The sequence below is a fragment of the Grampus griseus genome (genome assembly GCF_964374135.1).
Source record: "Grampus griseus genome assembly, chromosome: 7".
NCBI classification, from domain to species: domain Eukaryota; kingdom Metazoa; phylum Chordata; class Mammalia; order Artiodactyla; family Delphinidae; genus Grampus; species Grampus griseus.
The window spans coordinates 81575720-81587784 of NC_139001.1; the positions used below are offsets into that span (position 1 = coordinate 81575720).

The 12065-nt window shown below is 36.2% G+C and overlaps 1 long non-coding RNA gene across 1 annotated transcript in view; it reads right to left on the reverse strand.

Moving 5' to 3' along the window:
• Positions 1-298: 298 nt before the first annotated feature.
• LOC309824784 overlaps positions 299-12065 on the reverse strand; it is a 99884-nt gene continuing 88117 nt past the window's right edge. The window contains exon 3 of the long non-coding RNA XR_014296968.1: positions 299-440. This is a non-coding gene — a long non-coding RNA (uncharacterized lncRNA). The remainder of the gene's footprint in view (positions 441-12065) is intronic.

The window sequence follows — 12065 nt, forward strand, 5'->3', positions numbered from 1 at the left end:
CCCTATTTTCAAACATGGGTACTTAATTTTTATTATTTAGATTTTTTGTATTTAGGGATATAATGTAGTCCTATACTATATAGTACTCCAGGTAAGGGCAAAAGCAGCTTACTATAATTTTTGACATGCAGCAGTACTCAGGAAAAAAAGAAAAAGAAAAAGAAATAGCTATGCTTATATAAATTGCTATACTAAAGACTACTTTTTATTTTTTCATTAAAACGTAAGATAATTCTACTTGTTTGTACATACTTAATAATAGAAAACTCAGCACAAATATTTCATTGCTTGCCTCCAAAAAATTGTTGACATCCTCTGTGGCCATCTGTCAAGGTGATCATTCCTTTGTGTTTGATGGAATTAGAGGAGTATCACAGGTCTACAGATTGATGAAGAAAAATATTCTGTGCTCTTGGCTTCTGGTATATATTTCCTTGGTCCTGTTAAAAAGGAAATAAGGGTGAATTCTGAACAGACAGTTATTCTATATTTCTTTAGATTCATATTTAAAGACATTTTGAGATTCTTAACGAGGTCTCGTTAAGAATCATAGAATTTTAGTCTTACACACAGGACTTGCTAAATTTATGACTCCAGGTAAGAAAGAGCTATATAAATCAGATGATTCAATCCCCATATCTTACAGGATAGGAAACTGAAATCCAGACAGGTTAAACAACTCAACCATTGTTACAATCAACTGGTAGCAGAGCCAGTGTGACAAACCAGTTCTTATCATTTCAAATCCAGGGCTCTTTCCTCTAGTTATCTCCCAGCAGGTAGAAGAGAAGACTCTTTGGAAGAGGAAGGGAGACTGGGAATAGCATTATCATGACCAAGCTAGTTTCTCAGCCCTAATGCTTAGAGAAAAATCTAGAAAGAAAGAACAAACATGATAGTTAAGTAATATTTAGATTATTAATTCAAAGCACAGCACTTGCTCAATGAACACCTACGATACTATTTTATTAAAGTACGATTAAGAGTATTTTATTAAAAATGACCAATCACTTAAATTTCTGAATTTCAAACAATTATGATCATTTATTTTTTCTAATCTTTGGTACTGCAACAATCTATTATCCATATAGCAAAAAAAGGATATTTTTATTATCCACAGAGCAATATTTTTAATAAGAAAATTGGATTTTAGACACTCTTGATCAAAACACTTCAAAGATATCCCAGAACATCTATGATAAAATCCAAAGGCCTTATCTTGCCTTAGATGATTGGGCCCTGGCTACCTCTGAGAGCCTATCCTATCATTTTTTCCCCTTGCTGTGTAATCTACAGCCTAGTGGTCTTCTTGTTCTTGCTTAAATATACTAAGCACACTTTTGGGTAAGGTCTTTGACCTTGGTTCCTCCTCAGACTGGAACATTTCTCCATCTAGGCGCATGTCTGTTCCCAATGACTGAAACATTCTTTTCCCTGAGAGCTCCACTGCATGTTTCAAGAATCTGCTCAAATGTCACCTCCCAGAGAGGTTTTCTCTTACTACTAGCTAAACGACTTTCCCACCCTCCAGCATTCATCCCTCTCCCTACTGACCCTCATTTTTCTATACCCATACGTACTTCATTTCCAGTCACAGTATTTATAATTTCTAGATATTAAACAACCCAATATAATCCCCAGGGGGCCAGATGTGTTTTGGGATTAAGTATTATTTGAGTTTTTAAAGGTAATATGGTAAATGGACTATAATTATGCAGCCTCTCCCCCTAGTCTGAGAGGTCTGGGACAGCACTCTGAAATAAAATGTTAATATCTCTACAGCAAAACATATATCCATTCTCAGTGGTATTTGTAAAAAGACAATAAATAGCTCATATCAGTTTTACCACTAAACAAGTTAAGATTAGGTCAGGTTTTACTATTATATGAATTGCAAAAACTTTCAGTTTTAGAGCTTTTGGATTTTGGAATTGCAGATAAAGGATTGTGGAATATACTATGCATTAGTTTGTTTATTGCCTGTCTCCTCTATGTAATGTATGCTCACAAGACCAGCTTTTTTTTTCTTTTTCTGCTGTATGCCCAAGTACCTAACAGATAAGTACTCAATAAATATTAGTTAAGTAGGTAAGTGAAGGTTTCTGTAAGGATTAGTTTTTTTTTTTTTTAACATTATAAGTAAACCCTATCCTATAATAATATTCTTCTCAGTTGAAGGAAGTTGAAAAAATTATTTTAAAAGCTTCTTAAAATTATTTCTTCTTATATGGGTTGCTGAAAGAAAAAAATATGATAAACAGCACTTAGATAATATTACTCTACCATAAAAAGGAACAAAATTGGGTCATTTGTAGAGACGTGGATGGACCTAGATACTGTCATAGAGAGTGAAGTAAGTCAGAGAGAGAAAAACAAGTATCGTATATTAACGCATATATGTAGAACCTAGAAAAATGGTATAGATGAACCGGTTTGCAGGGCAGAAATAGAAACACAGAAGTAGAGAACAAACGTATGGACACCAAGGGGGTAAAGTGGTGGGGGGTGGGATGAATTGGGAGATTGGGGTTGACGTGTATACACTAATATGTATAAAATAGATAATAAGAACCTGTTGTATAAAAAAATAAAATTCAAAAAAAACCCAAAACAAAACTACAGGAAACAACACCTGGGCTGTGTAATATAGCGGGAAGAGTTTTCAACTGGAATTCTAGAGATCTAGGTGATTCCTTGCATTCCCATTTTCTATTTAATTACTTATCTATTTATCATTTATCTATCCACCTTCCCTCCATCTATCTCTTTATCTTTGATTTAGATACCTTACCATTCTTGGCCCAACATATTATCTCTAAAATGAGAAGGCAGAACTCAATCTTTAGTAGTTCTATGACTTTACTGAATTAAGTAATTGAGGCAGTAACCACTCTGACTATCCCAGAAGCTGGCTGGCCAGTCTGAAAGACATATAATCTTGTTCATCTAATCTACAATTTAAAAATTAGAGATAAGTTTTTAATTAAATTTAAGCATGCATGTTTTGAAGTGACACATTTGTAAAATATCTACCTTATATCACAGGTAAACAATACTGAACTTCTGTGTGAGTTTCTGCATAAGAGTATGCCTAATAATAACAAATATTTATTGGGCATTTACTATGTGCCAAGTGCTATTCTAAGCTCCATACGTATAATATTAAACTTACAACAATTCTATTAGCTAGATACTAATATTAAATCTCTGTGGTATATTAGATTATTCCTCCCTTTCCCCACCACACATTCATGGGAGGTGCATGTGTACCTCTCTGCTCTTTGAGTTTGGGCTTGGCCAGGTGACTTGCTTTGACCAAAGAGGATAACAGCAGGCAACACACAAGCAGAGCCTTGAAATACGTAGCTTTAGCAAGTGGGCTTCCTCCTTGCACTCTTGCTTTTTATTCTGAGAAAAAAATGTTTCAGGTAGCTATAGGTCCAAGGAAGATGAGACATGTGGTACAGACTTAGGCCCATCCTCCACTTGGAACCACGTCCAGTTGAGCTCAACCTGGATCAGACCTCCTCCTGCTTACCCCCAGACTTCTGAGCAAGAACTAAATGCATTTGTGACATGCCAGTGAGATTTTTGTGGTGGTCTGTACTGCAGCAAAAGCTCACTGATAAACTTCCTTTTTATAGACAGCAAAAATGAGGGTCAGAGATTGAGTAATTTGTCCAAACTTTCACAGCTAATAAAGCGGTGGAGGTGGATATGAAGCCATGCAAGTCTAGCTCAAGGGCCTACACTCTAAGCCCCTATGCTATATTGCCACTACATTATACTGGCATACTGTATTATAAGATATTAAGCCATTTATTAATACGGCAGTGGGTGATCTGGCACATATTGAAATTCGTAATTGTAAATGTAGTCTAATTGTCAGTGGACAAAGATGTCCTGTAGCTTTGAGTGTAAAGTTTCAGCTTGAGACATTAATAAATATAAAATAAATGTACTGTTTTCTGGAGTCAAACTAATAAGACTACACATCTCTTGAAGTAGCTTCCCAGCTCACCCTGACACCGAACAGTGGCCCTCAGTGCTCATAGCTCTACTGCATAATTCTACCCTCTGACTTTGGCTGACCAATTCAGGACTGCATCTGTGATCTAAGCTGAATCATCCAGGTTTCTCTTTTAGTAGCTTGAAATTTTGACATGTGAGTGGGAGTCCCCATGAATGGCTCTACTCTAGAGAAAGGTGAAATCCCCAGAGCTATCCTTGTTCATTTTCTTCCCACCTGTGAATTTCATGATACTCTAGTATCTTCCCAGGCAAATGCCCTTTTAAAATAGGCTTGCTAAACTCTGTTTCTTCTTACTGCAACCAAAAGAAAATCCATTGTTTTCTTTTAAAAAATCCATTGTTCTTTTTGTTATAATTTAAAAGTGCAGAGGAAGGATTTCTTAAAAAGACCTAATGAAGCTTGCATTTGCTTTTTGATCCTGTCAAAGTAATTTTGCAGTTTAGAGTTATGGATTGTGTGTCTCCTGATACTAGTTAAAAATTCTTCCATATTTTAAAAACCAGGGTTCATGGACCCTAAAGGATCTGTGGATAGAACTATATTTTAGTAAAGTTGCAAAAAGTAGATTTCCTTTGTAATCCTATGTATTTTAGGTATTTAAATACATTTTGTTTGTAAGGAGCTTTCTATATGCCTTTTGATAATGAAAGACAAGTAAACATATGGGATTATTTTTGTCATTGATTCACTCAGAAACTATTTATGAGACTCAAATATATTCCAGACATTGTTTTAGGTACTGAAGATACAACAGGGATGAGACAAAGTCTCTGCCCTCATAAAGGAATAAGAAAGAATATGAGGAATATAATTTAAAAATTTCATAGTACTGTCAGTAATGAACTTGGTACATCTATACAGTAAGGAGATGAGGGCAGCTTGAAAGTGTGAGAGTATGTGGTGGTAAAATGCCTGTGGAAAGTTTATGAGCAATCCTTAATCTATACCTAGTCTTCAAGAGGAATATATCAGCATATATAGGGAACCCTGCAAGAAATCCTATGTAAGAGTAAATAATAAAGCATTCAATACTACCACCACCACAATGGCAATCATTTTTATGCTTTTTACTTTACCAGTGATTTCATATCTACTACTACAATATAACCTCAATACTTCTTCCAGATGAGCAGGAGAGAAAATGAAGCCTCAGAAGTTTGAGAAATTTGACCACTTTGAGTAGTGGTAAAACCAACTACACCCTGGTTTCTAAGTTTCCCAGCTTTTCTTTTCATTATACCACACTACATCATCTTAACAAAAGACGATTAGTTTCACAGCAGGCAGCGTTGAAATTTCCTTTTATTTACTTTTGTGAGCTACTTGTGAAGTGGGAGAAAGAAGCAACATTATTGGGGTCACACAGAAGCTGCTGGTAACAAATTGAACATCTTTTGTCTTCAGGCATAAGCTCAAATCACTTTGGGATGTCATGATAGAATTGGTAGTGGAGGAGTTTAAGAATGCATTACAGCAGACTTCTCCCAACCAGAAGATTTAACCATCTAGAGTAGGGGTTGGCCAACTTCAGCCAGCAAACAAACCCAGTTTGCCACCTGTTTTTTGTATGCCCCCCGCGTCCCCCCAAGCCAAGAATGGTATTTACATTTTAAGTGGTTCAGAAAGCACCACAAGAAAAAAAAATCATGACACCTGAAAATTATATGAAATTCAAATTTAAGTGTCCATAAATAAAGCTGAAACACAGCCATGCTCATTCGTTCATGTATCACCTGTGACTTCTTTCATGCCTCAACAGTAGTTGAGGACCTGCTGGTCAGTCAAGCCTAAAATATTTACTATCTATCTGGCCTTTAACAGAAAAAGTTAGCTGATCGCTGATCTAGAAGGTCACAGAGTTTTCCAAGGAGTTCATGTTAAAGGTGGTAAAAACATCTGTTTAAAATTTTAATTTAAGAAATTAATAACTGCATAGTTATTTAATGGAATGATTTGAGAGCACCCGAGGCATATGAGTCAATGACTATCCCAGGGGCCTGAGAAGCATGCTTGCATCTCAGCCACTCAGGCAGCTGATCACTCGGATGACCTCCTTGACACCATGGTGTTTGTGATTATTACAGAGGTTTAAATTGTTTAACTACCAGTCCTACATTTTCAAATTTACTGTCACACAGATTGCTGGTTAAAGACAGCAAACACAAAGAAACTTTTGGTGACATATAATTAATGAGGAGAATAAAAATTCTATGAAGCCTGTAAATCTGCCTTAAGATGACTGTCATCAAATCTGTAAGTTGCATTTATCTAATCAAAAGGAACCCCTAAAAGACTCAAATATTCTAAAAGTCAGTATTAAAAAGAATATGGTGATGATCATTTTCAAAATTTTCTTGAGTAAAATTTTCTCTTATTTAGAAATTAAAATCAGCTGATTTTGCAAGCAGATTTACAGGCTTCATAGGAGTTTTATGCAATAAACAGTTTTCTAAATATTTATGTTTTTGAAACTTGTTGTATTTAGAAATGTTACTTCTCTGAATGTTCACTATAGAGGTCCATTTCCCCTTGATTTGTAATGTTCCTTCATAAAGCTTTGGGTTATGATCTAATTTTTAACAATATAGGTTCCCAACATTTTTGTAACTGAAAAACAATTACATTCTTCTTGAAAGTTTTAACACTTACCTATTAAAAAATGTTGAGAAACACTGTACCAAAGAATAGGGAAAATAAGTGATAATACTTATTGACTCTACATATTCATTCATTATTCTTCCAGCAAACAAATGAGTAGAAACTCTTTGCCAGCCTTGTAGAAAAAAGCCAAGAGATAAATGATAGTTTTTGTTTTCAAGGAGCTTACAGGCCGGTAGCTAGAAAAGTGACAAGTATACCGATTGTTAAAATTCAGTTTGTTAACTTCTTTAATAGATGTAAAGTAAGGTGCTCACAGATGTAAAGAAGCTGCTACTTTATAATCTAGACAAAAATGAACTCAGTTCCTGGTGGTGAAAACAGAAGAGAGACTCTCTTTTCAAAAAGGATGCACTTTAGTTACAGATATAAGGAAGGCAGGGTCTAGTGAATGTTTATCTAGAAAAAAGGATAAATTAAATATTCTCAACAGATGACCAAATTCTCCTTTTCTCTTAATTTCCAGAGAGTTTACACAATACCTTCATTCAAAACTTTTGGGAGTCAGATGTGTTTTGTAATTAACAACTTTTTAGTTTTGAAAGGTAAGTTTAAATCCATTATAACTGTTAAAAAACATACCAAAACTAAAAAAAAAACAACAAAAAACCACAAGTTTTTAATGCCTAAAACATACATCAAAGACTGCTCTGTACCAAAAGAAATTTTAGGCTTCTTGTCGCTGATAATAACTTATTCAAAAAGAATGAACTATCATGAGTTGATGAACAGATACATAAAATGTAGTACCATCCATACAATGGAATATTATTTGGTCATAAAAAGGAATGAAATTCTGACACATGCTACAACATGGATGAAACTTGAAAACATTATGCTAAGTGAAAGGATCAAGACACAAAGAGCAGAATAATGTATGATTCTATGCATATAAAATGTAGAGAATAGGCAAATACATAGAGGCAAAAAGAAGATTAATGACTGCCAGGGGCTTGGAGTAGAGGGGAATGAAGAGTGACTGCTAAGGGGTACAGGGTTTCTTTTTGGGGTGATGAAAATGTTCTGGAATAAGTGGTAATTGATGTACAACATTCTGAATACACCAAAAAGCACTGAACTGTACAATTTAAAATTGTGAAATTTATAACAAATTGTATTTTAATAAAGCTGTCATCAAAATTTTTTCTATGAAGAAGAATGAACTTATTTTATCAGAGAATGTTCAATCTGTAAAGTATTAAAAATAAACTGCTAAGATGAACTATCCTAGGGAACTATTTCTGTTTGTGACTGAATAACCACATTGATCTTGTAAGATAGCTAAAAGAAAGTAGTAATAAAGTTCTTCAGACACTTCACGTTTAAAACTCTAAGCACATACACAAAAATCTAAAACATGGGAACACATATAATTAGTATGGATAAGTAAAGAATAAGAAAAGAATCAAACAATAGACTAAACCTGGTTTAGACTATAGTTTGTCCTTACTTCAAACACATAATAAAAATTAAAAATTCCAATCAGAGGCTGAAAATAGTCCTAAAGCGTTAATCTGGTATTTTTCCCCCTCTAAATTCAAAGTCCAAATTCTTTTTATTCCAAATTAAGTTAGGAAATATTTATAAACCAATCTACAACAACTACAATAGGATTACTGTGAACAATGGTATTTGGGAACTGGAATAAATTTAAAATTGAAGATTCAATCAGAAGAATGAAGAAATTAGAATCTGTCTGAATTTGAACCTGAAGTTTTAACATGCAAAAGGTGAATTATAGAGCAAAAAACAAACAAGAAAAGAGACAGCAAAGTCCACCAAAATCTATGTTCATTTACTTGAGTCCCATACTGATGTTCCAGTTAGGCTTGAGCTGAAGATATTACTATCTAGAATACTTAAATTGGCTTGATGATTCAGGTGTTAAGATCAACTGAATGATTGCTTCCATTGGTAGATCACAACTAGTCAGCAAATGGGTAAAGAGAGAAATTTACTCCAGTGGTTTGGGAAAGTCTACAGTGAAATTACAACTGCATAATCTTCATATATATATATGAAAATTTATACATATACTGAAAATTTATGAGTCAAAAAGCTTTATATATGTAGCAAGAAACACTTTCTTTAATATTCATCGAAAATAAATTGTAACAGGATAAAATTCTTACCAAATTACCAATATTTATTTAGTTATATATTTTTTATACTTTGTGTCTTATTCCTATTGGGCAACGTAAGTAAAATAAATAAATTTCAATTTATAAATATAACATCACAATATGATTACTAGATTCTAGGAAATGACCATGAGATAAATTCAAGCAGCTCCCAATATTTACTTTAATATGTGGTAAATCACAACAACACTATTAGAAATTCTTTTATTTGTTTTGGTTTTCTAAGATCATAATATAAGTTTACTACTAGAAAGCTTAATAATATAAAGTATAAAATATAATTGGATCTAGGTAATTTAGCAAAATATGAGCTTCCCAATCATTTTATAGAAGCTGCTATCTCTTGAACAGTTTGTATAAAATCATGTGGTATGTTTGAAGTATGAGAAAAAAAAGAATTCAGAATTCTTTCATAAGTAGTACACTCAACATTGGAGATAGAAAGGGATGATGGGTAGGTACATATATGTGACAATAACATAGCAACAGCAACTGATTCATATGAAAATCAGTCTATAGGTCCTGTTTAGGATGAAGAAATTGGCTAATGCTTGCATCTAGAAGTAAGTAGTTTTATGGCTTTACTTTTCTTTTTGAAATGAAAATATTAAAATAACATGTAAAGAGGGAATTCCCTGGTGGTGCAGTGGTTAAGACTTTGCCTTCTAATGCAGGAGGTGTTGATACCTGGTCGGGGAGCTAAGATCGCACATGCCTCGTGGCCAAAAAACCAAAACATAAAACAGAAGCAATACAGTAACAAATTCAATAAAGACTTTAAAAATGGTGTACAGCAAAAAAATCTTTACAAAAAAAAAACATGTAAAGATACTGTGATCAGGAGACCTTCAAGATGGAGGAGGAGTGAGACTTGGAGATCACCTTCCTCCCCACAAATACATCAGAAATACATCTACCTGTGCAACAACTCCTACAGAACACATACTGAACGCTGGTAGACCTCAGACTTCCCAAAAGGCAAGAAACTCCCCACGTACCTGGCTAGGGCAAAAGAAAAAAGAAAAAACAGAGACAAAAGAATAGGGCAGGACCTGCCCCTCTGGGAGGGAGCTGTGAAGGAGGAAAAGTTTCCACACACTAGGAAGCCCCTTTATGGGCAGAGATGGGGGGTGGCAAGGGGGAATCTTCAGAGCCACGGAGGAGAGCACAGCAATAGGGGTGCAGAGGGCAAAGTGGAGAGATTCTAGCACAGGGCACTCATCTAGCACTCATCAGCCCGAGAGGCTTGTCTGCTCACCTGCCAGGGTGGGTGGGGGCTGGGAGCTGAGGCTCCAGCTTCGGAAGTCAGATGCCAGGGAGAGGACTGGGGTTGGCTGTGTGAATGCAGCCTGAAGGGGGCAAGTGCACCACAGCTAGCCGGGAGGGAGTCTGGAAAGGCCTAAGAGGCAAGAGACTATTGTTTTGGGGTGCGCAAGGAGATTCAGAGCATCACCTAAACGAGCTCCAGAGATGGGTGTGAGCCGCGGCTATCAGTGTGGACACAAGAGACGGGCATGAAACACTAAGGCTGCTGCTGCAGCCACCAAGAAGCCTGTGTGCAAGCACAGGTCACTATCCATATCTCCTCTCCTGGGAGCCTGTGCAGCCTGCCACTGCGAGGGTCCCGTGATCTAGGGACAACTTCCCCAGGAGAACACACGGCGCGCCTCAGGCTGGTGGAACATCACGCCAGCCTCTGCCACCGCAGGCTTGTCCCGCATTCTGTACCCCTCCCTCCCCCTGGCCTGAGTGAGCCAGAGCCCCAGAATCAGCTGCTCCTTTAAGTCCCTCCTATATGAGCAAAGAACAGACACTCAGGCGACCTACATGCAGAGGTGGGGCCAAATCCAAAGCTGAACACCAGGAGCTGTGCGAACAAAGAAAAGAAAGGGAAATCTCTCCCAGCAGCTTCAGGAGCAGTGGATTAAATCTCCACCATCAACTTGATGTACGCTGCATCTGTGGAATACCTGAATAGACAACGAAATCTCAAATTGAGGAGGTGGACTTTGGGAGCAACTGTAGACTTGGGGTTTGCTTTCTGCATCTAATTTGTTTCTGGTTTTATGTTTATCTTAGTTTAGTATTTAGAGTTTATTATCATTGGTGGATTTGTTTATTGATTTGGTTGCTCTCTTCCTTTTAATATAAAGATATAAATACATTTTCCCTTTTTCTCTTTTTACAAGTGTGTATGTATATGCTTCTTTGTGTGATTTTGTCTATATAGCTTTGCTTTTACCATTTGTCCTAGGGTTCTGTCTGTCGTTTTTTTCTTTATTTTTCTGTATAGTTTTTAGTGCTGCTTATCATTGGCGGATTTGTTTTTTGGTTTCGCTGCTCTCTTTTTTCTTTCTTTTTTTTAAAAATTACTTTTCAAATTTTTTTTATTATTAATAATTTTTAAATTTTTAATTTTAATAACTTTATTTTATTTTTACTTTCTTTCTTTTCCTCTGAGCCATGTGGCTGACAGGGTCTTGGGGCTCCGGCTGGGTGTCCAGCCTGTGCCTCTGAGGTGGGAGAGCCAACTTGAGGACACTGGTCCACCAGAGATATCCTGGCTCCACGTAATATGAAACAGCGAAATCTCTCCCAGAAATCTGCATCTCAATGGTAAGACTGAGTTCCACTTAATGACCAGAAAGCTACAGTGTTGGACACCCTATGCCATACAACTAGCAAGACAGGAATACAACCCGACCCGTTAGCAGAGAGGCTGCCTAAAAACATAATACGGTCACAGACACCCCAAAACACACCTCCGGGCGTAGTCCTGCCCACCAGAAAGACAAGATCCAGCCTCAGCCACCAGAACAAAAGGTACCAGTCCCCTCCACGAGAAAGCCTACACAAGCCACTGAACCGACTTTTAGCCATTAGGGGAAGACACCAAAAATGACAGAAACTATGAACCTGCAGCAGGCGAAAAGGAGATCCCAAACACAGTAAGTTAAGCAAAATGAGAAGGCAGAGAAACACACAGCATATGAAGGAGCAAGGTAAAAACCAACCAGACCAAACAAATGAAGAGAAACTAGGCAGTCTACCTGAAAAAAAATTCAGAGTAATGATAGTAAAGATGATCCAAAATCTTGGAAATAGAATGGAGAAAATACAAGAAACGTTTAACAAGCACCTAGAAGAACTAAAGAGCAAACAAACAATGATGAACAACACAATAAATGAAATTAAAAATTCTCTAGAAGGAATCAATAGCAGAATAACTGAGG